The sequence below is a fragment of the Kogia breviceps genome, chromosome 4 (genome assembly GCF_026419965.1).
Source record: "Kogia breviceps isolate mKogBre1 chromosome 4, mKogBre1 haplotype 1, whole genome shotgun sequence".
Lineage (NCBI taxonomy): Eukaryota > Metazoa > Chordata > Mammalia > Artiodactyla > Physeteridae > Kogia > Kogia breviceps.
In genome coordinates, this window is record NC_081313.1 from 184,156,678 (window position 1) to 184,168,544 (window position 11,867).

Below are 11,867 nucleotides of genomic sequence, written 5' to 3' on the forward strand. Positions count from 1 at the left end.
TTGAAACCCTAATACTCTCCCTAACTAAGTCGCTCACTGATCCTAACTAAGACTTTCACCCTATCTCTCACTAAGGCCCAGAATCTGTCCCTAACATGGGACCTTCTGCAGTCAATAATGAAAATCCGGACACTATCCTGAGCTAATATCCTGACACATTTCTATCCACCCACCAGACACAGTCCCAAAGAAAGGCCTGTCGCTGTCCTTAACTGAAGACGAGAGGCTGTGCCTAACTCAGGACCTCAAGATTTCCCTAACTGAGGCCTCGATTCTCTGACTCACTCAGGCCCTGCTCATGTCTTTCACTATGACCCGAATGCTGACTCCACAAACGCCCTGAATGCTGCTCCTAAGTCATGCCCTGACAGTGTCTGCATCTAGGGGCCTCACTCAGGCCCTCACCTTCTCCCTATATCAGGCTCTGACGCTGTCCCTACCCGAAGCCCTGGCACAGGTCTTAAATTAGGCCCTGATTCTCTAAGTACCTAAGGGCTTGATTCCAAACCTAGGTCATTACCTGACACTAGCCCTAGACCTGAATGTAACCTTGTCCGTTGCTAATGTCAAATTTATCTAAAGAGATTCTTTAGGATGAAATTCTTTCATCTTCTGAATAGAGTTTTCTGAAAAAAATAATGTTTAAACTCTTGCTGACCTTAAACAAAATGTACTCAACTTCTGTGTAATATTCCTTTATACCAGCGTGTATGGTTTCCTTCTGCATCTGCGTGTGTTGGCTTAAAGGGTGCTTGTAGGAATGCCTACTGTTATGCTAACTAAATCCCTGATGCTGTCCCTAAATAACGTCCTGAAATTAGTCTCAAGCCTGTGAACCTGTCCCAAACTGAGGCCTGGAGGCTCATCCTAGCTCAGGCCCTGACACTGTCCCTAGCAAAGGCCCTCACACAACTCCTAGCTCAGTCCCTGACACTATACCTAACAAAGGCTATAATGCTAGTCCTAACTCAGGCCCTGACACTGTTTCTAACTAACGCCCAGCTGCCGCCAATATCTAAAATCCTGATACTATCCTGAGTTAATATCCTGACCCAGGTCTTACCAAGGTCCTGAAACTGACTAAAACTAAGCCTTGATGCTGTCCATAAATAAGGCCCTGAGGCTCTCCCTAACAGAGGCCCTGATAATGTCTTTAGTGAAGACCCTCACGCTGATCCCACAGAGGCCCTTCTGCTGCTCCTAAGTCATGCCCTGACAGTGTCCCGAACTCAGGCCCTAAAGATAAGCCTCACTTAGGCCCTTTGGCTGTACCTTCCTTATGCTCTGACGCTGTCTGTATAGGAAGCCCTGGCAGTGGTCCTGATTTAGGCCCTCACGCTGGTCCTAAGTAAGGCCCTGAGGCTCTCAATAACGAAGGTCTTCACGCTTTTCCTGGGTCATTTCGTGACGTTATCCCTGGCCCGGAACCTGACTCTGTCCCAAGCTCATGTCCTGCATCTTATCCTAAATGAAACCCTAATAGTATCCCTAACTAAGCCCTGACCAATCCGAACAAAGGCCTTGACACTATCTCTCACTAAAGCCCGGAATCTGTCCCTAACATGGGACCTGTTGCAATCAATAACTAAAATCCGGACACTGTCCTGAGATAATTTCCTGACACATTTCTATGCACGATCTTGACACTGTCCCAAACCGTTCGGTGTCTTTAAGTGAAGACCGACACTGTGCCTAACTCAGGCCCTGAAGCTTTCCCTAACGGAGGCCTTGATTCTGTGACTCACTCAAGGCCTGCTCATGTCTTTCACTATGACCTTTCGCAGACCCAACCAAGGTGTTTATGCTGCTCCTAAGTCATGCCCTGACTGTGTCTACAGCTACGGGGCTGACGCTAGGCCTCACTCAGGCCCTGAAGTTCTCCATAAGTCAGGTCTGACGCTGTCCCTACCGAAAATCTTGACGCAGGTCCTAAATTTTAGGCCTCGATTCTCTAAGTAAGTAAGGTCTTGACACTAAAACTAGGTCATTAACTGACACTACCCCTAGACCTTAATCTAATCTTGACTTTAGCTAATGTCAAGTTTAGGGAAAGAGATTCTTTACGATGAAATTCTTTCATCATATGAATATTGGTTTCTTAAAACAATAATTTTTAAACTCTTGTTAACCTGAAACAAAGTGTACTCAACTGCTGTGGAATATTCCTTCATAGCAGCGTGCATGGTTCACTTTTACATTCTTGTGTGTTGGCCTTCAAGGTTCTTGCAGGAATGGCTCCTCTTATGCTAACTAAATCATCCCTGATGCTGAACATAAATAAGGCGCTGAAATTACTCCCGATGCTCTGAACCTGTCCCTAACTACGGCCTGGAGACTCGTGCTAAACCAGGCCCTGACACTGTCCCAAACCAAGACCCTGACATTACACGTAACTCGGACCCTGACACTACTCCTAGCTCAGTCCCTGACACTATACCTAACAAAGCCCATAATGATATTCCTAACTCAGACCCTGACACTGACTCTAACTAAGGCCCTACTGCCGCCAATATCTAAAGTCCTGATGCTATCCTGAGTTAATATCCTGACCCAGGTCTTACTAAGGTCCTGAAACTGACCCAAAGTAAGCCTTGATGCTGTCCATAAATGAGGCCCTGAGGCTCTCCCTAACAGAGGCCCTGATAATGTCTTTAGTGAAGACCCTCACGCTGATCCCACAGAGGCCCTTCTGCTGCTCCTAAGTCATGCCCTGACAGTGTCCCGAACTCAGGCCCTAAAGATAAGCCTCACTTAGGCCCTTTGGCTGTACCTTCCTTATGCTCTGACGCTGTCTGTATAGGAAGCCCTGGCAGTGGTCCTGATTTAGGCCCTCACGCTGGTCCTAAGTAAGGCCCTGAGGCTCTCAATAACGAAGGTCTTCACGCTTTTCCTGGGTCATTTCGTGACGCTATCCCTGGCCCGGAACCTGACTCTGTCCCAAGCTCATGTCCTGCATCTTATCCTAAATGAAACCCTAATAGTATCCCTAACTAAGCCCTGACCAATCCGAACAAAGTCCTTGACACTATCTCTCACTAAAGCCCGGAATCTGTCCCTAACATGGCACCTGTTGCAATCAATAACTAAAATCCGGACACTGTCCTGAGATAATTTCCTGACACATTTCTATGCACGATCCTGACACTGTCCCAAACCGGTCGGTGTCTTTAAGTGAAGACCTGACACTGTGCCTAACTCAGGCCCTGAAGCTTTCCCTAAGTGAGGCCTTGATTCTGTGACTCACTCAAGGCCTGCTCATGTCTTTCACTATGACCTTTCGCTGACCCAACCAAGGTGTTTATGCTGCTCCTAAGTCGTACCCTGACTGTGTCTGCAGCTAGGGGGCTGACGCTAGGCCTCACTCAGGCCTTGACGTTCTCCATAAGTCAGGTCTGAATCTGTCCCTACCGAAAATCTTGACGCAGGTCCTAAATTTTAGGCCTTGATTCTCTAAGTAACTAAGGTCTTGACACCAAATCTAGGTCATTAACTGACACTACCCCTAGACCTTAATCTAATCTTGACTTTAGCTAATGTCAAGTTTAGGGAAAGAGATTCTTTACGATGAAATTCTTTCATCATATGAATATTGGTTTCTTAAAACAATAATTTTTAAACTCTTGTTAACCTTAAACAAAGTGTACTCAACTGCTGTGGAATATTCCTTCATAGCAGCGTGCATGGTTCACTTTTACATTCTTGTGTGTTGGCCTTCAGGGTTCTTGCAGGAATGGCTCCTCTTATGCTAACTAAATCATCCCTGATGCTGAACATAAATAAGGCGCTGAAATTACTCCCGATGCTGTGAACCGCTCCCTAACTACGGCCTGGAGACTCGTGCTAACCCAGGCGCTGACACTGTCCCTAACCAAGACCCTGACATTACACGTAACTCGGACCCTGACACTACTCCTAGCTCACTCCCTGACACTATACCTGACAAAGGCCATAATGATATTCCTAACTCAGACCCTGACACTGACTCTAACTAAGGCCCTACTGCCGCCAATATCTAAAGTCCTGATACTATCCTGAGTTAATATCCTGACCCAGGTCTTACCAAGGTCCTGAAACTGACCCAAAGTAAGCCTTGATGCTGTCCGAAAATGAGGTCCTGAGGCTCTCCCTAACAGAGGCCCTGATAATGTCTTTAATGAAGACCCTCAGGCTGATCCCACAGAGGCCCTTCTGCTGCTCCTAAGTCATGCCCTGACACTTTCCCTAACTCAGATCCTAAAGATAGGCCTCACTTAGGCACTTGGGCTGTACCTTACTTAGGCTCTGATGCTGTCCTTATATGAAGCCAGGGCAGTGGTCGTGATTTAGGGCCTGACTCTGGTCCTAAGTCAGGCCCCGATGCTCTCAATAACTAAGGTTTTAACGCTTTCTCTTGGTCGTTTCCTGACACTATCCCTGGCCCGGAACCTGACTCTGTCCCAAGCTCATGTCCTGCATCTTATCCTAAATGAAACCCTAACACTCTCCGTAACTAGGGCCCTGAATAATCCTGCCTAAGGCCTTGACACGACTTCTCACTAAGGCCCGGAACCTGACATTGTCCCTAGAAAAGGCCCTGACTATACCTAACAAAGGCTATAATGCTAGTCCTAACTCAGGCCCTGACACTGTTTCTAACTAAAGCCCAGCTGCCGCCAATATCTAAAATCCTGATATTATCCTGAGTTAATATCCTGACCCAGGTCTTACCAAGGTCCTGAAACTGACTAAAAGTAAGCCTTGATGCTGTCCATAAATGAGGCCCTGAGGCTCTCCCTAACAGAGGCCCTGATAATGTCTTTAGTGAAGACCCTCACGCTGATTCCACAGAGGCCCTTCTGCTGCTCCTAAGTCATGCCCTGACAGTGTCCCGAACTCAGGCCCTAAAGATAAGCCTCACTTAGGCCCTTTGGCTGTACCTTCCTTATGCTCTGACGCTGTCTGTATAGGAAGCCCTGGCAGTGGTCCTGATTTAGGCCCTCACGCTGGTCCTAAGTAAGGCCCTGATGCTCTCAATAACGAAGGTCTTCACGCTTTTCCTGGGTCATTTCGCGACGCTATCCCTGGCCCGGAACCTGACTCTGTCCCAAGCTCATGTCCTGCATCTTATCCTAAATGAAACCCTAATAGTATCCCTAACTAAGCCCTGATTAAACCTAACAAAGGCCTTCACACTATCTCTCACCAACACCCAGAATATATCCCTAATGGTCCCTGCTGCAATCAATAACTAAAATCCGGACACTGTCCTGAGCTATTACCCTGACTCCTTTCTATCCACTGTCCTGATACTTTCCAAAAGAAAGCCTGTTGCCGTCCTTAGGTGAAGACCTGAGGCTGTGCCTAACTCAGGCCCTGAAACTTTCCCTAACTGAGGCCTTGATTCTGTGACTAACACAGGCCCTGCTCATTTCTTTCACTATGACCCGAATGCTGACCCAACAAAGGCCCTGATGCTGTTCCTACGTCATGCCCTGTGTCTCCAGCTAGTGGGCTGACACTAGGCCGCACTCAGGCCTAGATGTTCTCCCTAAGTCAGGCTCTGACGCTGTCCCTACCCGAAACCCTGACACAGGTCCTAAATTAGGCCCTGATTCTCTAAGTAACTAAGGTCTTGACACCAACCCAGGTCATTGGCTGACACTATCCCTGGCTCGGATCGTGACTCTGTCCCAAGCTAATGTCCTGCATCTTATCCTAATTGAAACCCTAATACTCTCCCTAACTAAGTCGCTCACTGATCCTAACTAAGACTTTCACCCTATCTCTCACTAAGGCCCAGAATCTGTCCCTAACATGGGACCTTCTGCAGTCAATAATGAAAATCCGGACACTATCCTGAGCTAATATCCTGACACATTTCTATCCACCCACCAGACACAGTCCCAAAGAAAGGCCTGTCGCTGTCCTTAACTGAAGACGAGAGGCTGTGCCTAACTCAGGACCTCAAGATTTCCCTAACTGAGGCCTCGATTCTCTGACTCACTCAGGCCCTGCTCCTGTCTTTCACTATGACCCGAATGCTGACTCCACAAACGCCCTGAATGCTGCTCCTAAGTCATGCCCTGACAGTGTCTGCATCTAGGGGCCTCACTCAGGCCCTCACCTTCTCCCTATATCAGGCTCTGACGCTGTCCCTACCCGAAGCCCTGGCACAGGTCTTAAATTAGGCCCTGATTCTCTAAGTACCTAAGGGCTTGATTCCAAACCTAGGTCATTACCTGACACTAGCCCTAGACCTGAATGTAACCTTGTCCGTTGCTAATGTCAAATTTATCTAAAGAGATTCTTTAGGATGAAATTCTTTCATCTTCTGAATAGAGTTTTCTGAAAAAAATAATGTTTAAACTCTTGCTGACCTTAAACAAAATGTACTCAACTTCTGTGTAATATTCCTTTATACCAGCGTGTATGGTTTCCTTCTGCATCTGCGTGTGTTGGCTTAAAGGGTGCTTGTAGGAATGCCTACTGTTATGCTAACTAAATCCCTGATGCTGTCCCTAAATAACGTCCTGAAATTAGTCTCAAGCCTGTGAACCTGTCCCAAACTGAGGCCTGGAGGCTCATCCTAGCTCAGGCCCTGACACTGTCCCTAGCAAAGGCCCTCACACAACTCCTAGCTCAGTCCCTGACACTATACCTAACAAAGGCTATAATGCTAGTCCTAACTCAGGCCCTGACACTGTTTCTAACTAACGCCCAGCTGCCGCCAATATCTAAAATCCTGATACTATCCTGAGTTAATATCCTGACCCAGGTCTTACCAAGGTCCTGAAACTGACTAAAACTAAGCCTTGATGCTGTCCATAAATAAGGCCCTGAGGCTCTCCCTAACAGAGGCCCTGATAATGTCTTTAATGAAGAACCTGACGCTGATCCCACAGAGGCCCTTCTGCTGCTCCTAAGTCATGCCCTGACAGTGTCCCGAACTCAGGCCCTAAAGATAAGCCTCACTTAGGCCCTTTGGCTGTACCTTCCTTATGCTCTGACGCTGTCTGTATAGGAAGCCCTGGCAGTGGTCCTGATTTAGGCCCTCACGCTGGTCCTAAGTAAGGCCCTGAGGCTCTCAATAACGAAGGTCTTCACGCTTTTCCTGGGTCATTTCGTGACGTTATCCCTGGCCCGGAACCTGACTCTGTCCCAAGCTCATGTCCTGCATCTTATCCTAAATAAAACCCTAATAGTATCCCTAACTAAGCCCTGACCAATCCGAACAAAGGCCTTGACACTATCTCTCACTAAAGCCCGGAATCTGTCCCTAACATGGGACCTGTTGCAATCAATAACTAAAATCCGGACACTGTCCTGAGATAATTTCCTGACACATTTCTATGCACGATCTTGACACTGTCCCAAACCGTTCGGTGTCTTTAAGTGAAGACCGACACTGTGCCTAACTCAGGCCCTGAAGCTTTCCCTAACGGAGGCCTTGATTCTGTGACTCACTCAAGGCCTGCTCATGTCTTTCACTATGACCTTTCGCAGACCCAACCAAGGTGTTTATGCTGCTCCTAAGTCATGCCCTGACTGTGTCTACAGCTACGGGGCTGACGCTAGGCCTCACTCAGGCCCTGAAGTTCTCCATAAGTCAGGTCTGACGCTGTCCCTACCGAAAATCTTGACGCAGGTCCTAAATTTTAGGCCTCGATTCTCTAAGTAAGTAAGGTCTTGACACTAAAACTAGGTCATTAACTGACACTACCCCTAGACCTTAATCTAATCTTGACTTTAGCTAATGTCAAGTTTAGGGAAAGAGATTCTTTACGATGAAATTCTTTCATCATATGAATATTGGTTTCTTAAAACAATAATTTTTAAACTCTTGTTAACCTGAAACAAAGTGTACTCAACTGCTGTGGAATATTCCTTCATAGCAGCGTGCATGGTTCACTTTTACATTCTTGTGTGTTGGCCTTCAAGGTTCTTGCAGGAATGGCTCCTCTTATGCTAACTAAATCATCCCTGATGCTGAACATAAATAAGGCGCTGAAATTACTCCCGATGCTCTGAACCTGTCCCTAACTACGGCCTGGAGACTCGTGCTAAACCAGGCCCTGACACTGTCCCAAACCAAGACCCTGACATTACACGTAACTCGGACCCTGACACTACTCCTAGCTCAGTCCCTGACACTATACCTAACAAAGCCCATAATGATATTCCTAACTCAGACCCTGACACTGACTCTAACTAAGGCCCTACTGCCGCCAATATCTAAAGTCCTGATGCTATCCTGAGTTAATATCCTGACCCAGGTCTTACTAAGGTCCTGAAACTGACCCAAAGTAAGCCTTGATGCTGTCCATAAATGAGGCCCTGAGGCTCTCCCTAACAGAGGCCCTGATAATGTCTTTAGTGAAGACCCTCACGCTGATCCCACAGAGGCCCTTCTGCTGCTCCTAAGTCATGCCCTGACAGTGTCCCGAACTCAGGCCCTAAAGATAAGCCTCACTTAGGCCCTTTGGCTGTACCTTCCTTATGCTCTGACGCTGTCTGTATAGGAAGCCCTGGCAGTGGTCCTGATTTAGGCCCTCACGCTGGTCCTAAGTAAGGCCCTGAGGCTCTCAATAACGAAGGTCTTCACGCTTTTCCTGGGTCATTTCGTGACGCTATCCCTGGCCCGGAACCTGACTCTGTCCCAAGCTCATGTCCTGCATCTTATCCTAAATGAAACCCTAATAGTATCCCTAACTAAGCCCTGACCAATCCGAACAAAGTCCTTGACACTATCTCTCACTAAAGCCCGGAATCTGTCCCTAACATGGCACCTGTTGCAATCAATAACTAAAATCCGGACACTGTCCTGAGATAATTTCCTGACACATTTCTATGCACGATCCTGACACTGTCCCAAACCGGTCGGTGTCTTCAAGTGAAGACCTGACACTGTGCCTAACTCAGGCCCTGAAGCTTTCCCTAAGTGAGGCCTTGATTCTGTGACTCACTCAAGGCCTGCTCATGTCTTTCACTATGACCTTTCGCTGACCCAACCAAGGTGTTTATGCTGCTCCTAAGTCGTACCCTGACTGTGTCTGCAGCTAGGGGGCTGACGCTAGGCCTCACTCAGGCCTTGACGTTCTCCATAAGTCAGGTCTGAATCTGTCCCTACCGAAAATCTTGACGCAGGTCCTAAATTTTAGGCCTTGATTCTCTAAGTAACTAAGGTCTTGACACCAAATCTAGGTCATTAACTGACACTACCCCTAGACCTTAATCTAATCTTGACTTTAGCTAATGTCAAGTTTAGGGAAAGAGATTCTTTACGATGAAATTCTTTCATCATATGAATATTGGTTTCTTAAAACAATAATTTTTAAACTCTTGTTAACCTTAAACAAAGTGTACTCAACTGCTGTGGAATATTCCTTCATAGCAGCGTGCATGGTTCACTTTTACATTCTTGTGTGTTGGCCTTCAGGGTTCTTGCAGGAATGGCTCCTCTTATGCTAACTAAATCATCCCTGATGCTGAACATAAATAAGGCGCTGAAATTACTCCCGATGCTGTGAACCGCTCCCTAACTACGGCCTGGAGACTCGTGCTAACCCAGGCGCTGACACTGTCCCTAACCAAGACCCTGACATTACACGTAACTCGGACCCTGACACTACTCCTAGCTCACTCCCTGACACTATACCTGACAAAGGCCATAATGATATTCCTAACTCAGACCCTGACACTGACTCTAACTAAGGCCCTACTGCCGCCAATATCTAAAGTCCTGATACTATCCTGAGTTAATATCCTGACCCAGGTCTTACCAAGGTCCTGAAACTGACCCAAAGTAAGCCTTGATGCTGTCCGAAAATGAGGTCCTGAGGCTCTCCCTAACAGAGGCCCTGATAATGTCTTTAATGAAGACCCTCAGGCTGATCCCACAGAGGCCCTTCTGCTGCTCCTAAGTCATGCCCTGACACTTTCCCTAACTCAGATCCTAAAGATAGGCCTCACTTAGGCACTTGGGCTGTACCTTACTTAGGCTCTGATGCTGTCCTTATATGAAGCCAGGGCAGTGGTCGTGATTTAGGGCCTGACTCTGGTCCTAAGTCAGGCCCCGATGCTCTCAATAACTAAGGTTTTAACGCTTTCTCTTGGTCGTTTCCTGACACTATCCCTGGCCCGGAACCTGACTCTGTCCCAAGCTCATGTCCTGCATCTTATCCTAAATGAAACCCTAACACTCTCCGTAACTAGGGCCCTGAATAATCCTGCCTAAGGCCTTGACACGACTTCTCACTAAGGCCCGGAACCTGACATTGTCCCTAGAAAAGGCCCTGACTATACCTAACAAAGGCTATAATGCTAGTCCTAACTCAGGCCCTGACACTGTTTCTAACTAAAGCCCAGCTGCCGCCAATATCTAAAATCCTGATATTATCCTGAGTTAATATCCTGACCCAGGTCTTACCAAGGTCCTGAAACTGACTAAAAGTAAGCCTTGATGCTGTCCATAAATGAGGCCCTGAGGCTCTCCCTAGCAGAGACCCTGATAATGTCTTTAATGAAGAACCTGACACTGATCCCACAGAGGCCCTTCTGCTGCTCCTAAGTCATGCCCTGACAGTGTCCCGAACTCAGGCCCTAAAGATAAGCCTCACTTAGGCCCTTTGGCTGTACCTTCCTTATGCTCTGACGCTGTATAGGAAGCCCTGGCAGTGGTCCTTATTTAGGCCCTCACGCTGGTCCTAAGTAAGGCCCCGAGGCTCTCAATAACGAAGGTCTTCACGCTTTTCCTGGGTCATTTCGTGACGCTATCCCTGGCCCGGACCCTGACACTGTCCCAAGCTAATGTCCTGCATCTTATCCTAAATGAAACCCTAATAGTATCCCTAACTAAGCCCTGACAAATCCGAACAAAGGCCTTGACACTATCTCTCACTAAAGCCCGAAATCTGTCCCTAACATGGGATCTGTTGCAATCAATAACTAAAATCCGGACACTGTCCTGAGATAATTTCCTGACACATTTCTATGCAAGATCCTGACACTGTCCCAAACCGGTCGGTGTCTTTAAGTGAAGACCTGACACTGTGCCTAACTCAGGCCCTGAAGCTTTCCCTAAGTGAGGCCTTGATTCTGTGACTCACTCAAGGCCTGCTAATGTCTTTCACTATGACCTTTCGCTGACCCAACCAAGGTGTTTATGCTGCTCCTAATTCATGCCCTGACAGTGTCTGCATCTAGGGGCCTGACGCTAGGCCTCACTCAGGCCCTCACCTTCTCCCTATACCAGGCTCTGACACTGTCCCTACCCGAAGCCCTGGCACAGATCCTAAATTAAGCCCTGATAATATAAGTAATTAAGGGCTTGATTCCAAACCTAGGTCATTACCTGACACTAGCCCTAGATCTGAACGTAAACTTCTCTTTTGCTAATGTTAAATTTAGCTAAAGAGATTCTTTAGGATGAAATTCTTTCATCTTCTGAATAGAGTTTTCTGAAAAAAATAATGTTTAAACTCTTACTGAACTTAAACAAAATGTACTCAACTTCTGTGGAATATTCCTTTATACCAGCCTGCCTGGTTTACTTCTGTATTTGCCTGTGTTGGCTTTCAGGGTCCTTGTAGGAATGCCTCCTCTTATGCTAACGAACTAACTCTTATTATGCTAAATCCCTGATGTTTTCCCTAATTAAATTCAGGAAACTCCTCCCAAGGCTGTGAACCCCTCCCAAACTGAGGCCTGGAGGCTCATCCTAGCTCAGGCCCTGACACAACTCCTAGCTCAGTCCCTGACACTATACCTAACAAAGGATATAATGCTAGTCCTAACTCAGGCCCTGACACTGTTTCTAACTAAAGCCCAGCTGCCGCCAATATCTAAAATCCTGATACTATCCTGAGTTAATATCTTGACCCAGGTCTTAC